Raw genomic sequence first — 12,739 nt, 5'->3', positions numbered from 1 at the left:
TCTGTTGCAGCTTATAGTGTGTGTTTGTTTGCCCGTGTCAGTGTAGCCGAACACGTGCATGCCCGTGTCAGTGCCATTTATTAGCATGCTGTAATTTTTGGAGGTGAGGAGGAATAACAAGTTAGAGCTTTGGCAGTTGCACGCTCTCGCCCATCTGCGCAGCCCCTGCATCAGTCTCAGGGTTTCCTCGCTGATGATGAGGGCTGTCAGGGGCTTTTTAACCTCCTAACTGCTGCTCCCCACCGGCCCTAATCACACATTAATGACATCAGGAGGACCCCGGGGCTGGCCGTGTTGCTGCCTTCGCAGACAGAGTACTGATGAAGAGGGCAATTACCGACCAGCAAATAGCATAACCTCCACTGATCTGTACAAGGGTTATGGGCTATTAGCGCGCAGGTTACGCTCAAAAGACACAGCACAGGCTTAAGGAAGGATCTGGTGCTGAGAGTAATTGGGGAGGTCTGTGTGCATGTGGGTGTTGGAGAGAAGGGGGGGGGGGGGGTTATGGGTGTGTTATTCTTACTGAAAAGCAGTCATTTTCACATCTCTTTTTGCATTTCTTTCTGGATCTGTGGCCAAAGTTGCTCCTTTTTACCTATGCCTTACACAGGAAAAGACATCCAATACAATTGAGGATAAAAACACCATAAACTCCAGGGCTTATTTCCATTGTGGTCCTCAACCACAATGGAGACCTTTGACAAACAAGTGTGTGATTACTGATTACTATGCACTAGGAGTCTAGCTGTGAAGCACCTCTGAGTTGGAAAACTATTCATATTTCATCAAAATGTCTTTGATATCTCCCAGACACATACAGTACACACAGATATGCCCCTTCACACACTCACGCTGCGCTCTCACTGCTGTCCGTTTCCTTGCTCAGAGATGAGTGAGAGTGTTTTTATGAAATATTAACAGGCCATTTGCTCCTCTGCTCCTCTGTTTGAGAGCTGGATGTTGGCCCTGTGTCTCTGGTCCCTCTTTGAGGCCATCTGTTGGTACGGGCACCAGGGAGGTTTCCAGGAGGGGGCCCTGTCACGCAGGCAGGCCAGCCCAGAAAGCAGCACCGCCCTGGGGATCGATACACCCGACCTGCTGGGTGACGGAGCATCAAAGCTCTCCAACCTGCCAGATCACTGTACATACTACAAGGACCACTGATATGTAAACGCTGCTGCTTACCATCACGCCTTCGGGGAGCCGCCGTAGTCTTTGTGCCACTTTTAAGGGGCGGTTTTCATTGCAGTTTATGTGCTATTTATGTTAACCCTTGTAGAACTGCGGTTTGGTCACAGCGCCCTTGACAACATGCCCAGAATCCCTTTGGAGAGGTTTTCTTTAAAGCCTGCCTCCCTTATTTGAAAAAAAAAAAAAAACTTTATAATTTTTTATTCTCTTTCAAAATGAATTCATTTTAAGTTTAAATTAAGAGTTAATTTTTGAGTTACGTAATTGTGTTAAGTTGAAGACTTCGCTGAAAACTGACAAAGAAATCATCCACAATATGATAACATCACCAGCTTGTCTCTAACAACCAATATTAAACTAATAGCGGATCACATGTGTGTCAATAACTATTGCCACTGTGTTTTCTTCCCATACAGTTATTGTAGCATTATCAGAGACACTTTCCTCTCATAACATCAATCAAATGCACTTTGAAGTGTGTGTGTGTGTGTGTGTGTGTGTGTGTGTGTGTGTGTGTGTGTGTGTGTGTGTGTGTGTGTGTGTGTGTGTGTGTGTGTGTGTGTGTGTGTGTGTGTGTGTGTGTGTGTGTTGACATTTGATGTCCTTGTTGTGGGTAATGGATTTGTCCCTGGCAGAGAAAGGGGCTGGGCCAGAGGCGGTCTTATGAGGCCCCTGGGTTAAGGAGGCTGCATTAGCCCACTGCTAACTGATTACTGATCAGACAGCTGGTGCACACACACATGCACAGACATGCCTGCATGCATACATATGTGCAAATACATACATACACTTGCAACTGTGCTATTACCGTAATTAAATGCTCCTGATGTTAAAACACGCTAATGGAAATTATCAGAAACAAAGAATGAAAAGTAATTGTATGGTGCTTTAAGACGCTCTGGTGTTATTTCTTTACATAGTAAAGCTAGTAAAATGGATTTTTCTTTTTCTGGTGTTTGTAGCAGTTATTTTACTGACATTAAATGCATGACTTAAATAAGATCTATATAAAGTCCCTGCAACATATGGTAGAGCAACAATAACATTTGTAATATAAAGAAATGGATTAGCATTAGTATATATATATATATATATATATATATATATATATATATATATATATATATATATATATATATATATATATATATATATATATATATATATATACACACACACACACACACAAAAACATACACACACACACTCTCTCAGCCACACAAGCCACGTCTTGGCCCTTCTCTGGTTGGCCTGCGTTTGCCAGGACACAGGTGCCATGAGTGTCCATGTGTGACGCTGGCAGCACCTGGGGCCTCACAATAAAAATACAGCCATCATCAGAGGTCTTATTCACAGACCAGCACACCGTTACCTCTCAAACACAGGAGATTATCCTCTGGCCTCCACGTCTGAATTCAAACAGCATTTAACACTTGATGATTTTAACGTTTGAAAATGCTGAATCTAAAATCGGGCTTTGCTTAATACCACAAACACAACATACTGTTCTGTTGTGGATGCAAATTTTCACCCAAATCTAAACTCACACAATGTTTTGGCTATAGACAAGCTGAAGGATTGTAAAAGCATTTTAGAAACTCTTTGCCCAGAAAGACCACTGTATTACCTACTGTATTACTGGATAATGTGAACTACATTGAAAAGGCTGGATAGCCAAAGCATTTAAGCCACAAATGGCTCATGGAAGTGTGACACAACGGAGAAGAATAGATTTGATAGTGTGTTAATGGACGATTTTAGTGTCAGATTACACCCCATGGGAGCCGCTATGTACAATGTATGCTCACAATAAGGTTAAAAGGCACTCTCTCTCACACACACACACACACACACACACACGCATTTTCTTTCTAAAAGAAATAAGAAAACAATTTATTAAATTTAATTTCTAATGAGAGATTTAAATTTGTGTCAAGTTTGCTTTGCAGAGACAAATAGTGTTTGTGTGTGTGTGTCTTAAAGAGAGAGAGAGAGAGAGAGATAGAGAGAGAGAGATTGAGATTGAGAGGGAGAGTATGTAATAGTTAAATAAGGCAGATTGAGGTGTTAACATCATTATTGCACATTTCCTCCCATGAAATACAGCATTGTTTCCTATGTTGCCGTCACGATGGGAATACCATAATCCCAGATTAAAAAGGATGGGTTAGCAGACACACAGCAACACACAATGAGCCTTTTGTGTTTGTGTGTTTGCGTGTGTGTGTATATATGTGTGTAAAGCGTTATTGTTTACTGTACAGCTTAAACACCTGCGGGAGGGGGAGAAATGTTCTCATGCAAGCACTTTTGCAACGTGCAGCTCTTTTTTCTATTCAGCACCAACGGCATCCTCAAATGTGGGCACATGGTCACAAAACAGCAACACAAGTGTCATATGGTGTTTTAATAAAACGATTTGTGGCATGACATGAGCTGAATGTTGACACACTTTCCTGTCAATGTGTAATTTCCTCATGACTTCAACATTACTAGCCCATCCTACAAATACATTGATTCAATTCTGCAGATTTGGTGTTATTCTGTATTATTCTGCATGTCCTCTCTACATGATAGAGATTTTAGTTAACAGGGTCTGTATGGGGTTGCCCAGGCCATGTGCAGGGGCTAAGGCCCCCTCTAAAATTCTTATAGTTCTTGGTCAGTCATGCAAGAGAATCCGTGGGTCACAGAGCGGGCTGGAAAAAAGCAGCACACAAGTTGTTCACTGTGACAGATGTCCTGTGGAAGATTTCTCCATCTCCGTAACCCATCCCTCCCACCCGACTCTCAGTGCTTCTAAGCCGGGAGAGAGCTGCGAGAGGTGATCCTGGTCTGCTTAACCTACTTCCCAAGACCTGTTCTTAAAATGGGTGTGCGTGCATGTGAGTGCGTATCTGTGTTTATTCACCAGGATAAACTCCTGATACTTGTCTAAACTCCTGTAAATGTGCAAAGGCCTCCTGCGCTTTGACATCTTTCGCTCTGGCATCTTCATCTAAGTCATGTTGGTGGGGATGATGGTGATTATGATCATGCTCTTTGGAGATATTGGTAGTTTTTTTAATCAAATTAATCTGCAACTTTTTCATAAAAGACTGTCATTTATCAGTTGCAAAACTGCAACTGCATTTTCAAGACGTCAACTTGAGATGTCATATATTCTGTGACATTTTATAGACCAAACAATTTATCGATGACATTACAAAATAATAAGAATAATTGGTAATGAAACAATAATTAGATGCCACCCTAATGACGTTTGTCTATTCATATTATTACCATGCAAACCTATCTCCACCTCCCGTATTTTCTCTGATTTCTTATCTCCAATTTTTACTTTTTCTTGTGAGATACTTCTTTTTTTGTGTGTCCAATCAACATAAAAGGGCTTGAAAAAGGAAGTTGGATTGTTTTGTTTACTCTGGCTGCAGCGTCAATGGAGCTGTGTATTTCTCCTGTTATATTCTTTCAGTTATACATGCAATACAGTGTCATGAAAGTATTGCAATAGTTCAAACAAGACCGGGAATTTTTTTTTAAATTCCCCTTAAATGTTAATAATTTCTATTTCTTATATTTTCTTTTCTTAAGACCTTTTCTATAATTTATATCGGTGCAGTATTCACTAAGGTGATACTGTATATCCAGGCCGTTTAAATGATGTAGGCAGTAGGTTTACATTCCTGTGTTCCGCTGCATGTGGATTACAAACCTGAGAAGTCTTGTCCGCAGTAAAACATGTTGGTGTCATGTATAAGAAAAATCCCTTCTACATTTAGAACCATTTGTAAAGAGCATGGATTGGCTCTGTAAAGCTTAGGTCACCCTGTTCCACTCAGACACGGCATCCTCACACAAAGGTTGGATTATGGACCTTGCAGTAACTAACTCTTCCGTGTCATTTGCACTGAGACAAAGATCAATCAGTCAGATGTAGGGAGAGAGTCTTTGGATAAAGAGAAATTAAACAGTTGGGAGAGAGCAGCGAAGGGAGGAGGGAGTCTCTTAAATAAAGAGAAATTAAACAGATGAAGGGATGGTGTCTTTAAATACCGCTCAGCCACTGTACGGTCTCTCTCATCTTTTAATGTAATGAGAAGAGGCGGAATAAAAGGCTTGGCCCTAGGATGAAAAGGTGATGATGTTTTTCATTCTTCTTTTTTTCCCTGAGTGGTGAAAGCCTTATCCTAATGTAGATTAGATGTTAAATCTGACAGAAGGGTGAAGCTTTGGTTAGAGTCTGTTCACCTCATTTCACTTGGCCTGGGTGAGGGTGACGGGACATTGTGTTATGTTCTGGTAAAGACAAAAAGTAAAGTAGGCACTCTAGACTGTTGAGCTTAGTCCTGCTCGGGCTTTTTGTCATTTCTAGAAACTTGTTTAAAAGACAAACTGGGGTTTTTAATATGTCATGTACATGTAACTAACTCACACATGCACTCACTCCCTGCCACACTCATTTTTAAGTGTATCACAATGTCTGTTCGTCTCCCCAGCCATGAATTTTAGGAGAAATACCATTTATTGGTCAAGCAGGTCATTAGTGACTGACGGAGAAGAAAAAAATCTGTGTGTGTGTGTGTGTGTGTGTGTGCGTGTGTGTAATAATAATCCCTATGAAATCCAGATTTCTCAATCCGGTAGCTCAAGCTGACACTTTAAATAAAATCATTCTAATCCCACATGGTAAGAGAAATGAAAATGAGGAGATTAACATGGGGAAGAGGAGAAGGGGGGCCCACCTCCCCCTCTGTCTCCCCCTCTGACTCATTCTCTCTCATCCTTGAACCCCTGTTGCTTCATTTATTGAGACTGTTCTCTTTCCCATCACACTCGGGGTGAGGTAGATAGATGTACAGAGTTTGGTAGGTCCGGAAGACTGAGGAGCATTTAACATTCAGTTTGCTGTGTGGGGAAGATTTAGATGTGTCCATTGCTGTGTGTGTGTGTGTGTGTGTGTGTGTGTGTGTGTGTGTGTGTGTGTGTGTGTGTGTGTGTGTGTGTGTGTGTGTGTGCGTGTGCGCGCGCGCGCGCGCGTGCGTGTGCGCGTGCGTGTTGGTGTGTACATCAAATGATGGGGAAATGATACCCCACTAAAAAAACACAAATGCACATACTGCCAGTTCATTCACTCAAACATAAATTCATGAATGGGTGGATTTTAAAGGGAAGAGTAAATTTACTCCCCAGACTTTACTAAACATCCCTCACAGTTAGCTTACCTCATTTCATTGATTCATTCATTCACATTAACCAACATGTCTGTTAATGTGCCAGTGTTAGCCAGCTAGATAATTTGAAACCTATGAGATGATGCCTAAAATGTATAGATAGAAGACAACAATATGCCATAAATACAGACAAGCAGAGCAACATGAAGCAACTAAACATTAGTATAGTAACAGAACCAGTTATTCGTCTATAATTTTTCAACAAGAATCCCCTGCCAGGCCAAAAATAACGTCAAACATCCATTCCAGTGTTCCCCCTATATATACAGTACATTCGACAGTGGTGCATTGCCATCAACTGCTGCGACACACTTCTGTGAGTCCATAAAGATGCGACGGTCTGTGGTTAGTTCACGTCTGTAACAGCAACAACACAGTTGAGTGTCTGTTATGTATACGGCTAAAGTCAGTTGAACAAGTGAAGACAACTTGTTGGCAACCTACCGGTTATAAACAGGCTCGGTAGCGAATGACACGCTAACATGCTGATGGATTCTCAGCTGAGCTAGATCAGAGAATATTTGGCCAAAACAGATCGGTGATGCTGTTTTGCCATCATTGTTCTCTGTGAAATTTTCTGTAAGTGATGTAATGTAGCCCTGCTGCGTTTTTAGGAAGAGTGAGCAATGTGCCAAAGTATGCCTAAGTATGAGCAATGTGCCAAATTTTTTAAAATGTTTTAAAAACAGCCTTTTTAAATGCTACATTGTTTGTCAGCAACCTGCAATATTTTAAACGGAAAATGGATCTTTGTCTGGTGTGGTAGCTGGGTGTATGCAACCCGCCCAGCACCAAAGGACAGAAGCACTAAGTTAGCAATCAGCTGGTGAACACAGTGGAGCATTTAGTGGCTAAAGAGCAAGAAATCTTCATTTTATATATGATTCAGGAGTTGGTAGAGACCAAAAGCTGAGCCAAAATTTAAGAGTAAATTTTGGACTTCAATTTGTCAAGTGGACACAAACACAAGACTCCGTTGTTGCTCCATGTCTGATGGATGTGCCAATGTTTGCTAACACATTTGCCATTTCAACTTGCTGGTCAAAACATCAATGAATGTAGTTTGAAATAAAGTTTTTTATGATAAAGGGGCAAAACCTTTTGTGTTTCTTTTTATATTAGACATTATTGTAGCGATGTCGCTGTGTTTTCCGATTTCAGCAAATACTTTAGCGAGTAAAATGTTATTAATGATAGACGATTGCAAAACTATGAAAATATATGTATTTTTTTAAGTGACAAACCTGAAGGGCCTTAAAGTACACAAACTTTATTACATGAAAATTGGAAAGAAGACTAGGTATGATAAACACTCAGTCTGTAATTAAACTAGTTTGTCACTGTTTGTTTCACAAATACAAGTGGGCATGTACACCTCGGTTCACATACAACATACAGCCACAGGTCCTCAGTTTAGTTAGGGAACACTTCACAATCCCTGTTTTTACTGCTTAATCCAGCTCTTGTCCTCATCCTTCCTGCTTCCTCCTCTCATTATCTCTCCATCGCTGCCTCTCTCCGTCGGCCTTTCTCCACTCTCTCGCTCCGTCACCTCACCTCCATCTCAGCTTTTCATTTAGATGTTTCCCTCGTTGCCGTATTTCTCTCCTCGCTTTTTTGTTAACCCCTCTCCCACACACACTTTACCTCCCTATGATTCATATGGCCTCTCTCTATCACTTTTTATCCTTGCAATCTCTCCCTCCATCCGCCCCCTCTATATCCATCTCTTAAGCACATCCTTTTTTCTCCTTCTCCCCTCCATCTCCACTGCCATCCCTTCTTTTTAAAGGATAATCTTCAGCTAAGTGGACAGCACTTCGCTCTCTATCGTTCCCTCTTAAGTGACCATCCGATAATCTCAGGATTCTCTGTTGAACCCCCACACAGAGAGGAGAGTGGACGGATCAGAAAGCCCAGAATTGAAGTCCTAAACTGGGTCAAGAAAAGGCCAGTGCCTGGGTCCTCTGGGGCTGATAGTGCCAGAGTGGGATAGAGAAAAGGATGATGCCAAACAAAGTTGGAGAGAGATCATCAGAGCAGATGGACATCAGCTCTCTATCCTTTTATCTATCTATCTTTAAGGCTTCAAGGCCTCAACTTTGAGATGGAATGACAAAAAAAAAGAACTGACCTGTTTGTTAAAAGAGCAGATAAAAGGACATCCCTTGGTTGATATGGGGATTTGTTGTTGTTTTTCTATCTGGACACATAAAAGAGGCTGAAAAGAGGGAGGGAAGATGCATTCATGTTGCTGGGGTCAGTTAAAGGACGTGACACATACACACACACACACACACACACACACACACACACAAATGCATTGGTTGTGCTGATTGTACAAGATTCACCGCACCTCCTTACTGCAGAGAAAAGAAGCCCTTAGTCAGGTTACACACACATACTTGTTTTGTTTTTCTTCCGCTGTCCTCTTTACGGGTCAACGGGTGAATAAAGCCGCTGTCACTTTCCTTTGGGGGGCGACAGTGACAGGCCGGCCAACCACGATAAACTTCCGCACAGGAAGAGGAGATTCCTGCAAGGAAAAGGCCAGGAGGATCAGGAACGGCCCTGGGCATCACTTCACGTCCTCTGGCTTAGCTAAAGACACTGAAAACAGCAGTTGTGCATGTGCTTGCGTGAGTGCGTGTGTGTGCGTGTGTGCGCGCTGGCGAATAATAGAACAATCAATATACCTCTTAAACACAACTGAAATTTAGAATTGTATTTAGTTTGTAGTTTATTTTGAACATGTAAACAATATATATACATATACTGTGTGTATGTACTGGAGATACTGTATATACAAAATTAAAATAACAGATGAATAAGTTTATGTACATCTCAGCACAATCTTCCAAAATTATTTTAAGTGGTTTAAATGAGATATTCCCATGTTCAAAAAGGACAAGGCAAAAAAAACTTTTGCCTTGTCTTTTGGGTCCTACACCCTTTTTCTATTTTTATCCTTTAGTTACAAAACAACTTGATGCTTCACTTATTTATACATGTTTACATACACTTACATGTACCGTATATCTACACTCACTTAAACACATGCATACACATAGACACAGATGCATACATACAGTACATGCCCACACAAACATATTTACACGTTTTTTCTTTTCCATTATCTTCTTTGTCTTTATCTACTGTTTATCAAACCAAATAATAACCCATCCAAATGAGACTTATAAGCCCAGGAACCATACTAACAACCTCTATGTAGATAAATGTATATATATTACTTTTAACAAACTTTGGTTTGGTATGTTATGGGATTCCTACATTATATATTTTTAAAGATCAGGTAATATACTTTGAGACACATAAACCGCACCTTGAGACAGAAACGGTTCATCTCAGAACATTTAGAGGAGGAGGAGGAGGAGGAGGGGACATTATTGTTAGAGTATTTATTCATACAAACGGAACAAAAGACGCAGCGTCCTATTATGGGACTCTCCTCTGTCCTAACACTGGATTTGTCCCGGCACAGGTGCCCCTGGCTCATTTATAGTAAGGTTACCCCATGTTTAAAGCATGGATCTGTGGTGTGGCACTCACACACACACACACACACACATACTATACACACACTGCAAGCAGCAGTGTTAAAGAAGCTGCTTATGGATGTGTAAAAATATGAAAAGGAAATTAATCCACTGTCTCTTCTCGGAATTGCAGATTGAAATGTGTGATTATTGGCTGATGCCTGCAAACACATACGTAAGTGTGTGTTTCTGTGTGTGAGACAGAGTGTGTCTTACAAACCATTAAACGATGTGTGGGTAGTTTATTCCTGTTCTATAATATTCCTACTCTAACACGACCCAAAGGAATGTTTTATTAAATTTCCCCCCTACCCTTGTGAAATGGTTGCTGTTTGGTAACATTTAGGCACAAAAACTACTTATCATCATTAACAACATTAATATAGCAGCAAATTTGATTTGCTATGTAGTGGAGTAATAGCGCCATAAACTGAGATTAAACTCAATGTACTCTAAATTTTGAGTACAGCCCCTTGAAGTTTATAAAAAGTTTTTGGTTTTAGTTAAAATGATATGTTGCATTACTTAACTTCTGGTTACCCATGTGATGCAGTTCCATTTGTTACATAAAGTTTAAAAAAAACTTCAACTTTCAAACGGGACACAAACCCTGGTCTCCTTAGTGAAAGTCCTGTGATTGTTTGACCGATCCACCAACCTAACCTGTCTCCTTAGGCAGAATGTGACACTCATACTTCCTGCTTTGTTCCTATCATAATTACGAGAGGCCACTGAAGGGTATAGTATAAAGATAAATATGAGTCTCTTCTGTACATACATTTGTGGGTGGATATTTGAGTTTTTTGTGGTTGTGTGGTCTTGAGAAGGCCTGCACGATTAATCGTTATAATCACAATCTCGTTTCACCCTTTTCACAATGTAATTTTTAATCAGCTTTTAAATAACATGGACTGTATTAAATGGGTGTTAAAGTGCTCCAAAGTGCTACCGTGCTCTCCCTTTTCTCCATTGAAGCCTCCATGTTTACAGGCTTGTGGTGATGAGCATCGTGCTATAGGTACCAAAATAAATCTATGTTTGGTACTGCCAATTTGTTTTGTATTGTCATGGTTTGTGTGTGCAAAAAGCATTACACTTTATGAGAAAAGAAATTGTGGCAGGGAATCGTGATATCAATTCTAAGCTAAAAAGTTGTGATTTATATTTTCCCCCCGAATCTTGCAGGCCTAGTCCTGAGTCTAACCAGTGTGTATGAGTAAATATTTCACCTTGACTGTATGTTATGGTTATCTCTCTAACAATGATGCCAAAAATAGGCACATGCCTCGCTATTCTTGTCCTCTCAAGGCTCCTCTGGCGTTCTGGGGGATGTACCCAGGCATACAAGGGGTTAGGGAGAGATTGTGTGTGTGTGTGTGTGTGTGTGTGTGTGTGTGTGTGTGTGTGTGTGTGTGTGTGTGTGTATGTTTCTGTGTGTGTGTGTGTGTGGGTGTGGGTGTGGGTGGGTGGCTGTGTACGGCCACATACACATACATATCTGTGTGTGCTCGTGCCTGTATGTGCATGTGTTTAGTAGGTGACTAGAGGAGCAGTTTTGTTCCATAACTAGAATTCCGACTCCTAAAGTATGTTTTTTCCTCTAACAAATGGCTTTTGAAATTAAAACACATTGTTGCATATCAGTGAATGTGTTGGCAGTTCTGAGCATTTTACTTAGAAATTGAATTTTAGAGAAGGTAATCGTTTGTGTGGTTGCATGCCAAGCAACACAGAGCAATTTCTTTTTCCAAAGTAAGTTTTATTCTATAATAAGACCTTTGATTGGAATGCCAAGAGCCAAACGCTGGGCTGGATTGTTATCTTAGTATCTCCCTCAGCAGCAGTAAAAATCAAGGGAAATAATCAGCAGATAACCTAAAACTCCACACATTCTTTATTCTTTGTTCACTTTTATGTCTTTGTTGGGTGGTGTGGGTGTTTAACGCTCTATTATGAGCCTGTGCTCTTGGCGTCTCTGAACAGGCAGTAAAATGCTCTCCTTTTCTTTCCAGAAACATTATACTTCCTCCAGAGGGGGTCATGAAGCAAAGGTGCACCTTCTCAGCCAAATCTGGCACACCCTGAGGTAAATAGAGCGGAGGGAGTCGATTGGCCCAGTGCACCTGAACCAAGGCGGCACACGACAGGATGAGGGTGTCGGCATCCTCCTGTTAAACGTTTGCTTCCTGCTGTTTTGCTGTTCGCTTTCTTCTTTTTCTTTCTCTCATCCCACCTTTCAAGCAGGAAGTCATTGGAATGGGAAAAAAAGAGTTACATGAAGATGGGGAGGGGGTTTTATGTTGTTCCAAACAAGCAGATCCCTGCCCAAGCATCCACTGCAGCAGCTAAAATTCCTAAAGATAGATAAGTCAGGCAGGAGAGGAGGAGGAACAATGGCAGGGATGGGGCTGAGAGATGAGATGGAGGAAGGGAGGAGGGAAGATGAGGGCATGAGGGGGGTCTACTCTAGGGTCATGCTCAGAGGGCGTCGGGCAGCACGAGAGGCAGGATGTTATGGTTTATTCAGCCCAGGAGTGGGGGCGACGTGGACAAGGTGTGCCTTGCCCTCAGCACCAGACTCAATGTGATTTATAGCAGCGCTGGCAGACGCTTGTGTCCGTGGGGAAGTCTTTGAAAATGCCGGGAGTGATTTGCATGGTTGTAGGTCTGTGCATATACACAGTATACAGTGGGTACGGAAAGTATTCAGACCCCTTTAAATTTTTCACTCTTTGTTTCATTGCAGCCATTTTC

The sequence above is a fragment of the Etheostoma cragini genome, chromosome 18 (assembly GCF_013103735.1).
Source record: "Etheostoma cragini isolate CJK2018 chromosome 18, CSU_Ecrag_1.0, whole genome shotgun sequence".
NCBI lineage: Eukaryota > Metazoa > Chordata > Actinopteri > Perciformes > Percidae > Etheostoma > Etheostoma cragini.
The sequence above is the reverse complement of the archived record's forward strand: the minus strand, read 5'-3'. Positions refer to the sequence as shown.